This window comes from Hevea brasiliensis, chromosome 2, assembly GCF_030052815.1.
Source record: "Hevea brasiliensis isolate MT/VB/25A 57/8 chromosome 2, ASM3005281v1, whole genome shotgun sequence".
NCBI classification, from domain to species: Eukaryota; Viridiplantae; Streptophyta; class Magnoliopsida; order Malpighiales; family Euphorbiaceae; genus Hevea; species Hevea brasiliensis.
Genome location: NC_079494.1, coordinates 70,375,113 through 70,389,675, shown reverse-complemented (window position 1 = coordinate 70,389,675; position 14,563 = coordinate 70,375,113). Strand labels below are relative to the sequence as shown.

The 14,563-nt window shown below is 33.4% G+C and overlaps 1 non-coding gene across 3 annotated transcripts in view; it reads left to right on the top strand.

Annotated features, from left to right (window-relative positions):
- LOC110670419 (uncharacterized) overlaps positions 1-7,442 on the top strand; it is a 45,760-nt gene extending 38,318 nt beyond the window's left edge. For all 3 annotated transcript variants that reach the window (XR_009143662.1, XR_009143659.1, XR_009143657.1), the window contains one exon: positions 7,190-7,442. This is a non-coding gene — a transcript (uncharacterized LOC110670419). The remainder of the gene's footprint in view (positions 1-7,189) is intronic.
- The last annotated feature ends 7,121 nt before the right edge of the window (positions 7,443-14,563 follow it).

Genomic DNA, 14,563 nt, shown 5'->3' with positions numbered 1-14,563 from the left:
GTTGTAAGAAGCCTTGGGCACACAACTCCATTTTAGCATGACTTTTCATCCGTAGACAGATGGATAGTCAAAACAAGTAATTCAGGTAAAACTTTAAAAACTTATTGAATTATTACAAATAATAAATTGAAATGATAGTAACAACATAAAATATGTGATAGGTGCTTGAGGATATGCTGAGGAGTTATGTTATTGAGTTTAAGGAAAGTTGGGATAGATATCTCCCACTAGCAGAATTTGCATACAATAATAGCTACCAAGCTAGCATTCAAATGGCTTCGTATGAAGCACTGTGTGGGAGGAAGTGCAAAACCCCATTGTGTTGGATAGAACTAGGTAAAGATAAGCTTGTGGGACAGGACCTAGTAAAACAGACTAAAGAAAAAGTGAGATTGATAAAAGCCAACTTGAAGGTTGCCTCAGACAGATAAAAATCTTATGCTGACTTGAGGAGAGAAGACATAGAATATGAAGTTGGCGACAAGGTGTCTCTCAAAGTCTCACCATGGAAGAAGGTATTGAAGTTTGAGAGAAAGAGTAAGTTAAGCCCTAGGTTCATTAGCCTATATGAAGTCACTGAACGTACTGAACGTGTAAGTCTAGTAGCCTACAGGCGAGCTTTGCTGCCAAAGCTAGACAAGATCCGCAATGTGTTTCATGTGTCCATGCTGAGAAGGTACAGATTAGACCCTTCACATGTCATCTCCATAGAAGATATTGAAGTCCAACCATACTTGACATATGAAGAGGAACCGATATGGATTCTGGCTCGTGAAGTGAAGGAATTGAGGAACAAATAGATTCCACTGGTGAAAGTGCTTTGGAGGCACCACAATACCGAAGAGGCATCTTGGCAAAGCGAAGAGACATTGAGGCAACAGTTCTCTCAACTGTTTGCATCAGGTAAATTTCGAGGATGAAATTTTTGTTGGAGGGAAAGAACTGTAACACCCTCACTTCAGATAGTCCGTACATTCTACTGTTCTGGTGACTAATGTTTGTCCGGACAGCCAGAATGTATAGAATTATATTTAAACTAGAGCGAGGAGTCATAAATAACACAAATGATGACAAGTAAAATTAAGGAAAAATTTAAGCAATAAAATACACTAAGGTTAAATGAGTCGTAGCTCCGGCAATGGGTGACCTAATGGGAAGCGACTGTAAAGACAGCAACCCTAGACCCATGGAAAACCTTGTGGAATAATTTTTGGGACTCCAATTAAGAGTTATTGAGCCTTAGATGACAAAAGAATGCCAAGAAAATGTTAAGAAAATTTTCTAAATCGGTACAGACATTTTTAGCTCGTTAAGCTAAACGAATGGCATTTTGGTCATTTCACCTCCAGAGATGATTTTTGACCAATTTGTCCATTTAAGTAAGTGAGGTATACGACATAAAATGTGAATAAATATTGTTAAAAATTTAATTAAAAATGAGTAAAGAAAGAAGAAAGAAAAAGAAAACAAAATGAAATTTAAAATTCAATTATGACATAAGCCATATGCAAGCATGATGCAATTAAAATTATTTCAACTAATCATAATTAGACAAGCTTCATCATAAAAGATAAAAAGAGATTAATTAAAAATCAAAAGCCATCTTCTTCATTTCTTCCCTTCATGGCCGAATTCACTCTCTCTCCCTCAATTGTTACTCTTTTATCAAACCTTGTATAATCCTAGTTTCTCACCATAAAACCCCTTGCTCCTTTCATTAAAACTAATCCTTGCACCTTGAGCAAACTTGAGGCAGCAAAAAGAAAAGGAAAGAAAGAGGTTTAACAAGCTTGGAAATTGACTCAAGCAAGGTTAGTGTCAAATCTTTCCTCTCTCTCTCTCTCTCTCTCTTAATTCTTGTTTAGGCACTTGATTTTAGTTAGAAATTGCAAGAAAATGAAATGAAATCTACATGTATGTATACCCCATAATTTCGGCAGCCATGAACATGCTAGGGTTTGATGACTTATAAGTGAATTAAAATGGCATAGAGATGCCTTTTTATGTGTACAAGTGAATTAGAATATTAAATTGTATGTGTAGTGCAAGATTGAAAGAATTGGGAATTAGGGTTTGAGCAAAATTAGGGTTTTGCCCAATTGATGGTGAATTGGTATTCTAATGGTTAATTAATGATCATTTGAGGTGAATTGACTTTAAATTGAGATCAATTGTGGCATGGGATAATGAATTGGAGAGGCTACCCATTTGCTGGAAATTCTGGACTTTGAGTCCAGTGGGTTTGGGCAGCCCTAATTTGACTTGAGTTGTTTCAATTGGTACAAGGCCAATTAGAGGTGAAATTAGGAACATAATGTCACATTTTTTATGAAGAGGCTCTGCCCAGAAAATCAACTTAAGTTGACCTAAAAATTGCCTAAATTCGGGTAACTAAAATTCTGGACATGGAAAATGAGCAAATGAACAGTGTTTGTTCAATTGGCCATAACTCTTTATAGATGTCACACCCTACCCCTCTGTAAGGTATAACATGATCCCGTAGAATACCTAATGAACTATCGAACTTCACCTACCGATAACTCATTAAGTACCCTACAAGGGATTTTAAAACAATTTTCTTATTTTTGAGTGGTGAACATTTTCTAATAAGTACTTAAAACATTTAGTTAAATTAAAACTAGTTAATATTTTTGGCCCATTTTGTTTTTACGTAAATTTTATAAAAATTTTGACAGAGTTCCCTCTATATTTTGAGAAACCAGTTCTTCAAATACCTGAAATAAAAGCACTTCCAATAATTTTCTAACCACTGCTTCAAATTCATACTCAATCTCAACCAATTTCTCAAAATTCACAAGTTCAATAATTCTCAAAATACTGTCAATCAATATTATTCATATTTCATTAGAAACAAAACAATTTAGATACATCATTACAAAATTTACATTAAGAGAATTTCAGACTATAATAAATATTACAACTTTATACAAATTTTATACAAACTGCTCAAGACCCATTTTTACATATCCATACATTTATGTGCAATATATACATCAAAAGAAATATTTACAGTTAGGGTATAAATTATACCCGAAGACTTTAAACTGATAGCTCCTCACACCTCAGCAGCTCAGTCTGCTGCTCCTCTAGTCTCTCAGATCTGCGGCAAAGATAGAAGCTATCGCTGAGTACTAGGACTCAGTGGTACACAATATACTAAAATAATCTTTATGCAAAACTTAAAGCACATTCATTCAAAAATTTGGCTAAACATGAAAATTAAATACAATCATGCATTGTGAGATTTTACATGTAAACCAAGTTCATTTCAAAGTATCAAAACACATTTCATAAAACCCACAGTTAGATCACGCCATTCGAAACAAATAGAATCTCAATAGCCAGAGGCCAAAGAGAAATCACATGAATCTCAATAGCCAGAGGCTAAAGAGAAATCATGTCACAAGGCTAGCTAGCTCAAATATATGGATATCCATTCACATCCTCTTCTACTGGCACACCTCAACACTTCTCCAGAGAAGGAATCAAAATTTGAAACTAATTACCCCCACTAGTCGTGCTAGTGAGGTGTTCAAATATGTGGTCATGACACTGTGGTTCCAAAACTTATCTTAACAATTTGCTAAACATTATCTTTTCAAATATACATAATAACTTTCAACAATTTAGATCAAACATCATAAGAATGCCATAATCCGATATTTCATATTATTCAAAACGATATGCAAAAGATGATTATAAAAGTATATGTTGTGCACAAACCTCAAATGAGTCGCCTGTTGGCCTTGACTCGACTCCTCGGGTTCTGTCCCGATATTCTTTTCCACTGAAACACGAAATTTTCCAATGTTTCAGTACTAAAACTTAAAATAAATCCAAAATAAACTTAACTTCACATTTACCTAGCTCTAACGTGTTAAATTCGACGTTCTCGAAATTTTGTGTTTCGGGTTACTATTCACTGCACTATTCAAGTCAAATTATTGACTTTCTAAGGCTTAATAGGTATGGGAACTCCAACTTCACCCACATACCACATTTCGGTCACCAAACTTGTTGGTTTTGGTCATTTGTTTAAAGCTTAGGTCATTTTGGCAAAATTGCCAATTTTCTGTTTTGGTTCTCCGAAGTTACACTATTCCATTGGTCGATCTACTGTTGAAATTTAACAAAACTTCCTTGATAGAAAATGTTCCTTATTGTCTTAAGTGTATTCGCATTTTTGGATCATCTCAATCGGAGTTTTGTAGCTCAAGTTATGGCCAAAATAAGTTTACTGTTCACGTGCACTGTTCATGCTGCAATTTTGGGTTCTGACAGATTTTGATCCAACTTTGATCAATAATTTGATCAAGTTAAGTTCATAATTTGGTCTCACTTTCTTCATATGAAATGTTCTACTATGTCTTAGGTTTCCATCGGTTCAAGAATCGCCTAATAAAGTTTTCTAGAGGGAATTATAGCCATTCAAACATTCTTTGCTCATGAAAATTCTGCAGAGTTGCAGGTTTGGTAACCTAACTTTGCTCAATAATTTGAATGGGTTAATGGCATAATTTGGGGTGATGTTCTTCATGAAAGTTTTAGATCTACATGCCCTCTAACCCCTGGCCAAATTTCAGGTCAATTTGACCTGTCTAGCTCGAATTATGACTAATCATTTGGTCAGTTTTGGTGCAGGGCAGCCTGCTCTCATTTCACTTTGGTCAATTGTTTCACCAAGTTTTGGTCAGTTTTTGGCCATGGTTCCTTAATGAAAATTGTGCTCTTTTATGTCTATTTTCATCTCCAATTGGTGGCATATCAATTGGACTTGTAAAATTTGAGTTTTGGTCCTTCAAAGTGGGTTTGGTCATGCTGCCAGCAGCATGACCAATTGACCTACGAATTTGGTTTTCTTTCTAACAATTCCCACACAACCTATTTGGTTATAATTGACCATTATTTCATTTTACAATAGGTCACACATGCCATTTATGCATTTCTCCAAATTTTGGTTCATAAACCCTAGCATTGAAAACCCTAACTCATCATTTTCATGCCTTCAACTACTTCTAATGGTTTAATTGTTAATCATTTAACTATGTAAAGTTTCTAAACTCATTCAATTGCATCATATTCATGCAAACCATACTCCTCCCAACCAGGCCAAATTTCAGCAATGGTCATTCTCACATGTTTGTTTCATTTAATCAAGTTCTAAGCTCACTTTCAACCATCACATATGCATTTAAATGGATAAATAAAGAGTTTAGCATACTAACCTTTGTGTAGCAATTTTCTTCCTCCTTTCCTTCAAATTTTCCTTATTTCTTTCTTGCTCAATCCTCTTCTCAAGTTGCCTAGATAAGCTTTAACTATGGTGGCTAATTTTTCTATGGTGAAATCTTATGATTTTCAAGCTCAAAATTGAGCTTTAATGGAGTTTGTGGAGAGGGAGAGGGTGAGGGAGAGAGAGTGACATTTTGGAAGAAGAAGATTTGCGTTTTAATTTTTTTTTTCTTTTCTTTAATCTTATCCCTTTTTGAAGACCAAAATTCCTTAATTAATAAAATAATTAAATTAAACCTTTATGACATCATAAATGATGTCATCCCTTTGACTTTTCCAACCTCTTTCCTTTTCTTTTTTTTCTATTTATTTTTTTTCTATTAGTTCTTTAATTTAATTCTCGATTCTAAAATTTTCTTTTCTCCAATTTTATTTGACAGTTAGGTCAGGAGTCAGCTCTCGGGGTCAATTGACCAAATCGCCCCTCGCCGGTTCATCCCGGTTTGCAAATAATCCAATATTTATTCCGGCTCCCTAACCTAATTATTTGACTGGCTTAACAGTTCTTTTTCGTGATTTTCTCTTTTCCACTGTTTTCATAAGGGTCCTAAGGACCGCAGCGTCACTTTTTACGGTTCGAAATTTGAGTTTAAAACGACTTCGCAGTCGTTCCCGAGGAGGTCACTCATCGCTGTGACTCTCGGCTCGTTTAACCTCTTATGTTCTGTTTTTCTTATTTATAGTTAACTAATTAAACATTACTAATTATTTGTTTTTATGGCTTCTCAAGTTATCTTAAATGTGGCTCTAATCTCCTTAATTGTCCAGACCGACACCGGTCACCGGAACAGTAAAATATACTAGGCTATGCAACGGGGTGTTATAATAGAGAGGTCCAAATGACCTGATTTTTAAACCCATGGAAAGATTAGGCAATGTAGAATAACTTCATGAAGAATTTTGACCATAACCAATTGAAATTGCTAGCCACAGTTAGGACACCAAAACTGCCAGAACTAATTTTGCCTAGAAAATATGAGAATGGACTAATCCGGCCAGTTATGGTAAAAATGCCATAACTTGAGTTACGAAACTCCAAATGGAGTGATTTAAAAATGAATTAAAGAAGACACATTAAGGAACAACTTTCATGAAGAAAGTTTAACCAAATTCTCACTGTAGATTGGTTCAATGGAACAATAAACCTAAGTGACCAAATCTAAAAATTTGAATTAACTTCCAATGAGTTTTGAATTGAAATTGACAACTAATGCCAACAAATGTAAAACCCAAAATGTGGTATTTTAGTGCAATTAGAACTTGGCTACCTATTAATTATGAAAAAGGCAACATTTTTGCATAAATAGTAGCCACCAAACTTCAAATGTAAAGAATTAACCAACTAACTTTGTTAACATATACTAGTATGCCTAGTATGATTGGTTTGGATAGGTTGGCATACCAATAGGTTTTAATAACAGTACTGCATATGACTTCATGCCATTTCGTGATTTATGGCATATAATGCCATTTTATAATATTATGGCTTTTGGCCATTTTAATACACTTAATATATTTTGCATTGTGCCCGATGATGATTATGGCTTATTAGTCATTCTGTTGCACACCTGTCAGACACTTTATGATCGATGGTGTGAAGGCCCGAGGTACTTGGTATCCAGTGCCAGTTTACCCATTTTTCCAGTCCAATCACTAGTATAGGTTACTTGGGCAATCAAAATAAGTCTTAATAATTTATAACCAAATAATGAACATAAAAAATACTAAATTAATAATATTACTAATATTTACAAAAAATTCTGTCTATATAAAATATTACCATAATTTTTGTATATTTATTTATTTTAGTTTATTTTTACTTTATATTAGCACCACTAAACTGTATTGCTTAGCGCGTTGCTTTTGCCACGCATAGGTATTGAAGACACAAAGCGAGAATCCAGCAGACCTCAGACTGAGTAAGGATTGGATCTGCATTGTGTACAGTGTCACTACATCTGCAGTGTATTTTTGTAGAACCCATTAGGCTTGTTAGTAATTTTGCATATTGTAGTTATGTACTCATTTTGTATTGTAAATTATACTTAATTAGTAAAATTTGAGTATTTCTTTATGAAATTGAGCTTAAGTATGTTATGAATGGAATGAATAAAATTGAGTTTGAAATATTGAGATTGCATGAAATTGAGTTGAGGTTTATTGGCGTTGCGGATATGATATATATATATATATATATATATATATATATATATATATATATATATATATATATATATATATATATATATTTTGGAAGTGTTTTTAAAAGGTTTTGAAAAACTGTTTTCTCAATTTTTAGCTTGCACTCTATCAAATTTTCTGTAAAAATTTCACAATTTCAAATTAATTAAAAATTTAATTCATGATATAGACTTCACTTGAGAGATTTTTAAAAAATAAATTAAGTTCCGGGAATTAGTTAAATGTGCACAAGTCCCGACAATGGGTAACACCACTGGGACATGACTATGGTTCTGGTTGCTATTCTAATTCATGTAAGACCTTGTAAGATTCTTAATTGAGGCTAAATTGAAGTATTATTATGAATTAATAAGTCAAAGAAATGAAAAGAAACAAGTTTAAATAAGTAGAATAAAAATCAAAGTGAAAAACGGAGTTGGGGGCTTATGCATTATGGAAAAGATAAACAGAAACCCGGTAAAATCAAAATTTAGTCAATTAAATTTAAAGGTCTAACATTGATAAAAGATGAGATTTATTAAGTTAATGAAGTTGGATTAATTTAATTAGCCATGATTAGGAAAATTAAACCTAATTAGTTAATTAGTCAAATGTAATTATTATGAATTTCACCTTATTTACAAGTTTGTCATTCCCAATATTTACAAGTTTGCCATTAGGGATTTAAAATAATAAATATCTAATAATCAAGACAAATTGTCATCTTCTTCTTCTTCACCCTTGGCCAAACCACTCTCTCCCTCTTCCACCATTGATGCTTTCTTCTAAGTTTGATCTCACACCAATTTCTTAGCATTTACCACTCCAAATAGTCAAATTAAGCTTCAATTTGGTGAGAGCACCTCATTCAAGCAAGAAATTTCAAAGATTTAGGAGGCTTACCACAAAATCAATTGGGGAAAAATTAAAGGTAAGGGAGAATTGAACTTAGCTTGCATGAATTCATGTTATCATATTATAATTATGGCATAAGTGTGATTTGTGATGAGAATTTTTGAAAATTTTGAAGAAGGCAATTAGGTCCATGTTAACAAGGGGCAAGGGAAGGATAATAAGGTTGATTAGAGGTGATTTTGAACGGCTAAACAAAGATTAGGAGGATAAATTTATGGTATGTGCACTCTTAAGCTCTTCTTAAAATTTGTTGCTTAGGGTTTTCATACCATTTAGGGTTTGTGGCTAAATTGAATGTAAATGCTTAATTTATAAATAAAAAAAAATGTTTAGTGTGTATAAATGATGTAATGTCTATTTAGAATCATGTTGCTTGGCTTGTGTTGATGTAGGCCTTGTGTATGGGTATGTTAAGCAATTTGGCCGAATTTGACCAGACAGGACTTTTAAGTTCATATCTTGAGTTCCATAATTCCAAATGTCTTGAAACTTGTGGCAAATTAAAGCTAAGGTATAATGCTAAAATTTTTATGAAAACAAGTTGCCCTAATTCTGTGTGTAAATAACTTGAATAATTACTAGAAATTGAGTCACAAAATCTGGAACCTGGGAGTAGGGCACCCTGAACAATCCAGATTAAAATGGGTATAACTCACCCTAGGAAACTCCAAATGAGATGATTCTTGATTTGTTGAAAAGCTAAGAGTAAAGGAATAACTTTTCTAAAGAACAAAATGACAAATTTTGATTGTAACTTATCCAAATCTGGACTCTAAAAGCTGCCCAGAACCTGTCCTGCAATTACTAAAGAATGCATATGAACATGTCCTGCTTGTTTGGACATAACTCACTGTGTAAAATTCCAAATGAGGTAGATCTTACCCTTTTGGAAAACTAAGAAATAGAGGAACAACTTTCATGAAGACCAATTTGACAAATTGTGACTAAAACTTAACTAAAATTGAGTTTTAAAACCTATTCGGAATTTGCCTTGTATTCTGGAAGAAAAAGGCAATTTGACCAGATCCTACTTATTTGGTCATAACTTATGATCTATACATCAGAACCAAGTGATTCAAAAACCAAATGAAATTTAAGACATAAATCTACCAATCTTATGAAGAATGCATAAGCTAATTCTTGCATTTACTTGGTCTGATTTTGGATGGAAAACAGTATATACATTCAGAAATTGGCAAGATTTTGCTATGTTCCTCATCAATGCAAGTTATGCATGTATTTAGCACGCTTGAATGCAAAGACTATGCAAACATGGAAATGGCATGAAAATATTGACACACATAGCTTGACAATTATAGAAACAAAGAATGTAGAATGAATATTAATTATGAGAGTTGAACCAAGTAAGCCTAGACAATGGGTATAGGATTGAATAAGTGGGCATGCTACCGGTCAGAGCCACTGAGTGGTCAGTACCGAGAATGAAAATCAGTGTTATACCAGTCAAAGTCATCGAGTGGTCAGTATCGAGAATGAAAATCAGAGTTATTCTGATCAGAGCCACCGAGTGGTCAGTACCAAGAATGTAAGCCTATGCTAAACCAACCAGAATTATCAAGTGGTCAGTGTCATGAGTCCCATTATGCAATCTATACACCGTCTGCGTAGGTTACTATGAGTACTAGAGTAAAGTCTCCAATTGTGATCATAGAGATAATAATTTTAAATAAGATATGATAAAGTGCAATTAACCCTATTAAATGGTGTGATTAATATGTATGGATTTATTGACTTATTTTATGTCATGATGTTATATATTTGTTTTAAAACTTTTAAATACTCTTGTATGAATATGATATGTAAATTATGTGTTAGTGTGCATAAGGAAAATTATTTTGTTCTAAATTAAGATTTCACCACTAGGCTATTTAGCTTAGTGCGAATATTTGTTTCCTTGCGCAGGTACTATAACACCCCTATTTGCATAGCCTAGTAAATTATACTATTCCGGTGACCGGTGCCGGTTCAGATAATTAAGAGGACTAGAACTATGTTTAAGACATATAGAAAAGCCCTGATTGAAAATAAATAGTGATTACCAGATGAAAAAGTAAAAATAAGAAAAACAAAGCATAAAAAGTTAAATGAGCTGTGGGTCACAGCGATGGGTGACCTTACAGGGAAGTGACTGCGAAGTTAGTCTAAACCTAAATTTTGAACCAGAAAATGTGACGCCGGGGTCCTAAGGACTATTGCAAACACAGTGAAAAATAGAAAATCACAGAAAAGAATTGTTAAGCAAGTCAAATAATTAGGTCAGGGATCCGAAAGAAATATCGAATAACTTGCAAACTGGATCGAACCGGCGAGGGGCAATTTGGTCAATTCACCCCTAGAGCTGACTCTTGACCTAACTGTCCAATAAAATTGAAGAAACAAAAATTTCGGAATTGAAAATTAAATTAAAGAACTATTGAAAAATTAAAGAAAAAGAAAAAGATTAAAAATGAGACTTATTACATCATGATGATGACATCATATATGATGTCAAAATTAATTTTAATTACCCAACCTTTTTGACCAAGTCAATTTTAACTTATTTAAACATAAAAATACAAAAAAAAAAAAGAAATAATTTCACTCATCTTCTTTCCCAACTAGCTGGCCTCTCTCTCTCCCAAAGCTCTCTCTCTCAAAACTTTATTGAAGCACTAAATTCAAGCTTCATGCACCCTAAATTAACCATAAATTTCCCTAAATTTCTTAAGTAAATCTTAACCTAGACCTTTGATTTAGCTATTGCCTACAAAAAGAAGAAGAAAGGAGGAGAAATAAGAAGAGGAAAAGACATCTAAAGAGGTTAGTGGCTAATTCTTACGTTTCTCCTTATCTTTATGATTTATATACTTGTGATAACTTAGAAATGGTGAAAGATTCAATTAAATCAAGTATGTTAGTCTCTTTAGGGAATTCGGTCAACACTAGAGAATTAGGGTTGAGTGAGTTTGAATGCAATTGAAGGTGGTAGTTAAGTTAAATTAGGTGTATAAAGGTTGATTGTGAACTTTAATTGTATTAGTTAAAGAAATTATGTAAATTAGGGTTTTTGGCACTTAGGGTTTGGGAAAAATTTAGAGAAAATTTGTAATTGATGTATTGGAACCTAATTGAGGTTTGAAATGGTCATTTGGAATAATTTGTGGTGTGTTTGAATTGATAGAACCAAAGTGCAATTTGGATTAGTTAGGATTCATATTCTGGCAGCTTGCCTAGGTCCCTTTCAGGGACCAAAACTAAAAATTTACCAACCCAATTGGTGTGAGGCTAATTGGAAATGAAATTAGACACATAAAGACACAATTTTCATTAAGGAATCATGCCCAGAAAATGACCATAACATAGTGAACAATTAGGTCAAACCAGGGTGTAGTGCACTGCCACTGTACCAAAATGACCAAATGAACAATTCATTTGGCCATAACTTGAGCTAGATAGGTCCAAATGACCTAATTTTTGTTGCATTAGAAAGGTATGACATAGCATTATAACTTTCATGAAAAACATCAACCCAAATTCTGCCCATAACCAAGCGAAATTACCACCCAAAATGTGGTATGTGGGTATAATTAGATTTCCCATTCTTTTTAAGCATAAGAAAGTCAACATATTGACATGAATAGTAACCCCGAAATGAAAATTTTCAAGAACGTTCGCTTAAGCATATTGGGGCTAGAATTAAGTATATATGAATTAATTATTAGATTTATTGTGAGATAAGATACTGAAACACTATAAATTGTGTGTTTCAGCTTAAAAAGACCTGGAAAAGCATAGGGCAAACTGAGTCAAGGCCTAAAGGCGACTCACATCAGGTTTGTGCACAATAACTTTTCACTTTCGATTTGCTATTAGAAAATTTATTTGAATACATTTTGGAGCAATTTATGCTAAACAATGCTTTGAGAAATGTTGTGTTGCCTACTTTGTAAATAAAAAATTGAAATGAAAATTGATTAATGTTTTGCATGAAATGTTGAATAATATGATTTTGAAATTGTTTTTGATTCACACTTGGCATGGCAGTCCCTTACTATATTCCTTCTCCACTTGTGGGGTTAAGTTTGATATTTGATCATTTTCCTCCCTCTCTGGCTTGCCAGTCTGAGGTGAGTTTAGATGAGTACTCATTAGCTAGCTAGCCACCTCCCTCATTGATTTCGATTAGTAGGGTGAGTTTGCCTTATCGTGGTGTACAACATGGCATATTTGAAAATTTTGTGTGTAACACCCTGAACCCCCGAGTTATGAATAGTATCATTTTTGATCCGTGACTAGTACTATTCAAAGACACCTTGAGGACCAAAAATAAATAGAAAATTAATTGAGATAGACACAATAAAAATTCAAGTGACCCAAAATTATAAGGACTCACCAGGTATATTGTAAAAGAGGGATTATGATCCGATAAAGAGCATTTTGGTCAATTCACTTTAAGAGTTGATTTTTGACCAAAATGTTAATTTAATTAAATGAAAATAAAATATTAAATTATGAAGAAATATTGAGGGAAAAATTAGAGTAAAAGTGGAAAGAAAATAAAAGAGGCAAAAATCTAGAATTTAAATTCCATTTTTAACCTAATTAAAATTAATGACTTATGGGCTTTTGACAATTAAACTTAATTGTTTAATTAAAAAGGAATAAATAAGTATAAAAGAAGACAAGTCTCTTTCTTTCCCTTCTTCCATGCCACCACCCATCTTCCCTCTCCCTCTCTTTTCTTTTCTCTTCTTCTCCAATCTTCTTCCACCATTGTTTTCCCTTCCAAGTCTTGATTCACTTCAATTCCCTTCATAAATTCCATAGCCCACTAAAAGAAAACATCAAAGAGATCTTTGATTGAGAGATTAAAAACAAGAAGAGCAAGATTTGGAAGAGATTGGAAGTGGGAAAAATCATCAAGTGAGGTAAGCTCTCTCTTTCATGCTTGATTAACCAAATATGCTTTGAATCAAGTTTGGGTATGATGAATTTACATGAGAAAGCATGAAATTTCATAAGAAAATGAAAGAAAACATGTATGGAATCTAAACTAGGGTTTTGGCCAAATTGGAGAAAAGTTAGGGTTTGATGTCTTTGAATAAAATTTATGATGAGATTAAGATTAGTTGAAGTAGTATACATGATTGGGGCAAAGAAATTGCATGAAATGTGCATAAATTTAATTATGGGAGATTAAGGTTCATGGGAAAATTGGAGTTTTGGTGCTAGAGAGTGAAATTGGTGTGTGTAGTATTAAAATATGGTCATTTGAGGTTTATTTAGTTTGAATTGACATGGGGTTGATGAATGGAGATAATGAAATTGGTAGGATTAGGGAAAATTGCAAACTTTGGTATTTTGAAAATTATGGGGTTTGTACTAGGAAGTGCCATTGATGTGTCAATGCTAAATTATAGTCATTTTGGATGAATTAAATGTGAATTGAGGTTGGTTAGTGGGAATAATTGAAGAAATGAAAATTTTGAACCTAGGGCAGAATTTGTACAATGAGTTCAGTGTGTTTGACAGCCCATAAATTGAGCTACACAACTCCAATTGGTGTGAAACCAATTGAAAATGAAACTTAAGAGGTAGGGCTAGAATTTTTGTGAGGATACCCTGTCCTGAAAATGACCTTAAGCTATCCGAAATGAGCCTTGAACTTAGGGACAAAATTCTGGAACCTGCAGAATTTGACTATATGAACAATAAAATTTACATGGCTATAACTCTCTCTAGAAAACTCCGATTTAGGCGATTCTTAAACCGATGGAAACCTAAGACATAGTAGAACATTTCATATGAAGAACTTGAGACCAAATCATGGACTTAACCCAATCAAATTGCTGAGCAAAGTTGAATCACCGAATCTGCAGAATTGCAGATTTATCATATGAACAGTAAACTTTGCATGGCCATAAATCTCTCTAGAAAACTTCGATTTAGGCGATTCTTGAACCAATGGAATCCTAAGACATAGGAGAACATTTCATATGAAGAACTTGAGGCCAAATTATGGACTTAACCCAATCCAATTGCTGAGCAAATTTGAATCACCGAATTTGTAGAATTGCAGATTTACCATATGAACAGTAAATTTGCATGGCCATAACTCTCTCTAGAAAACTCCGATTTAGGCAATTCTTGAATC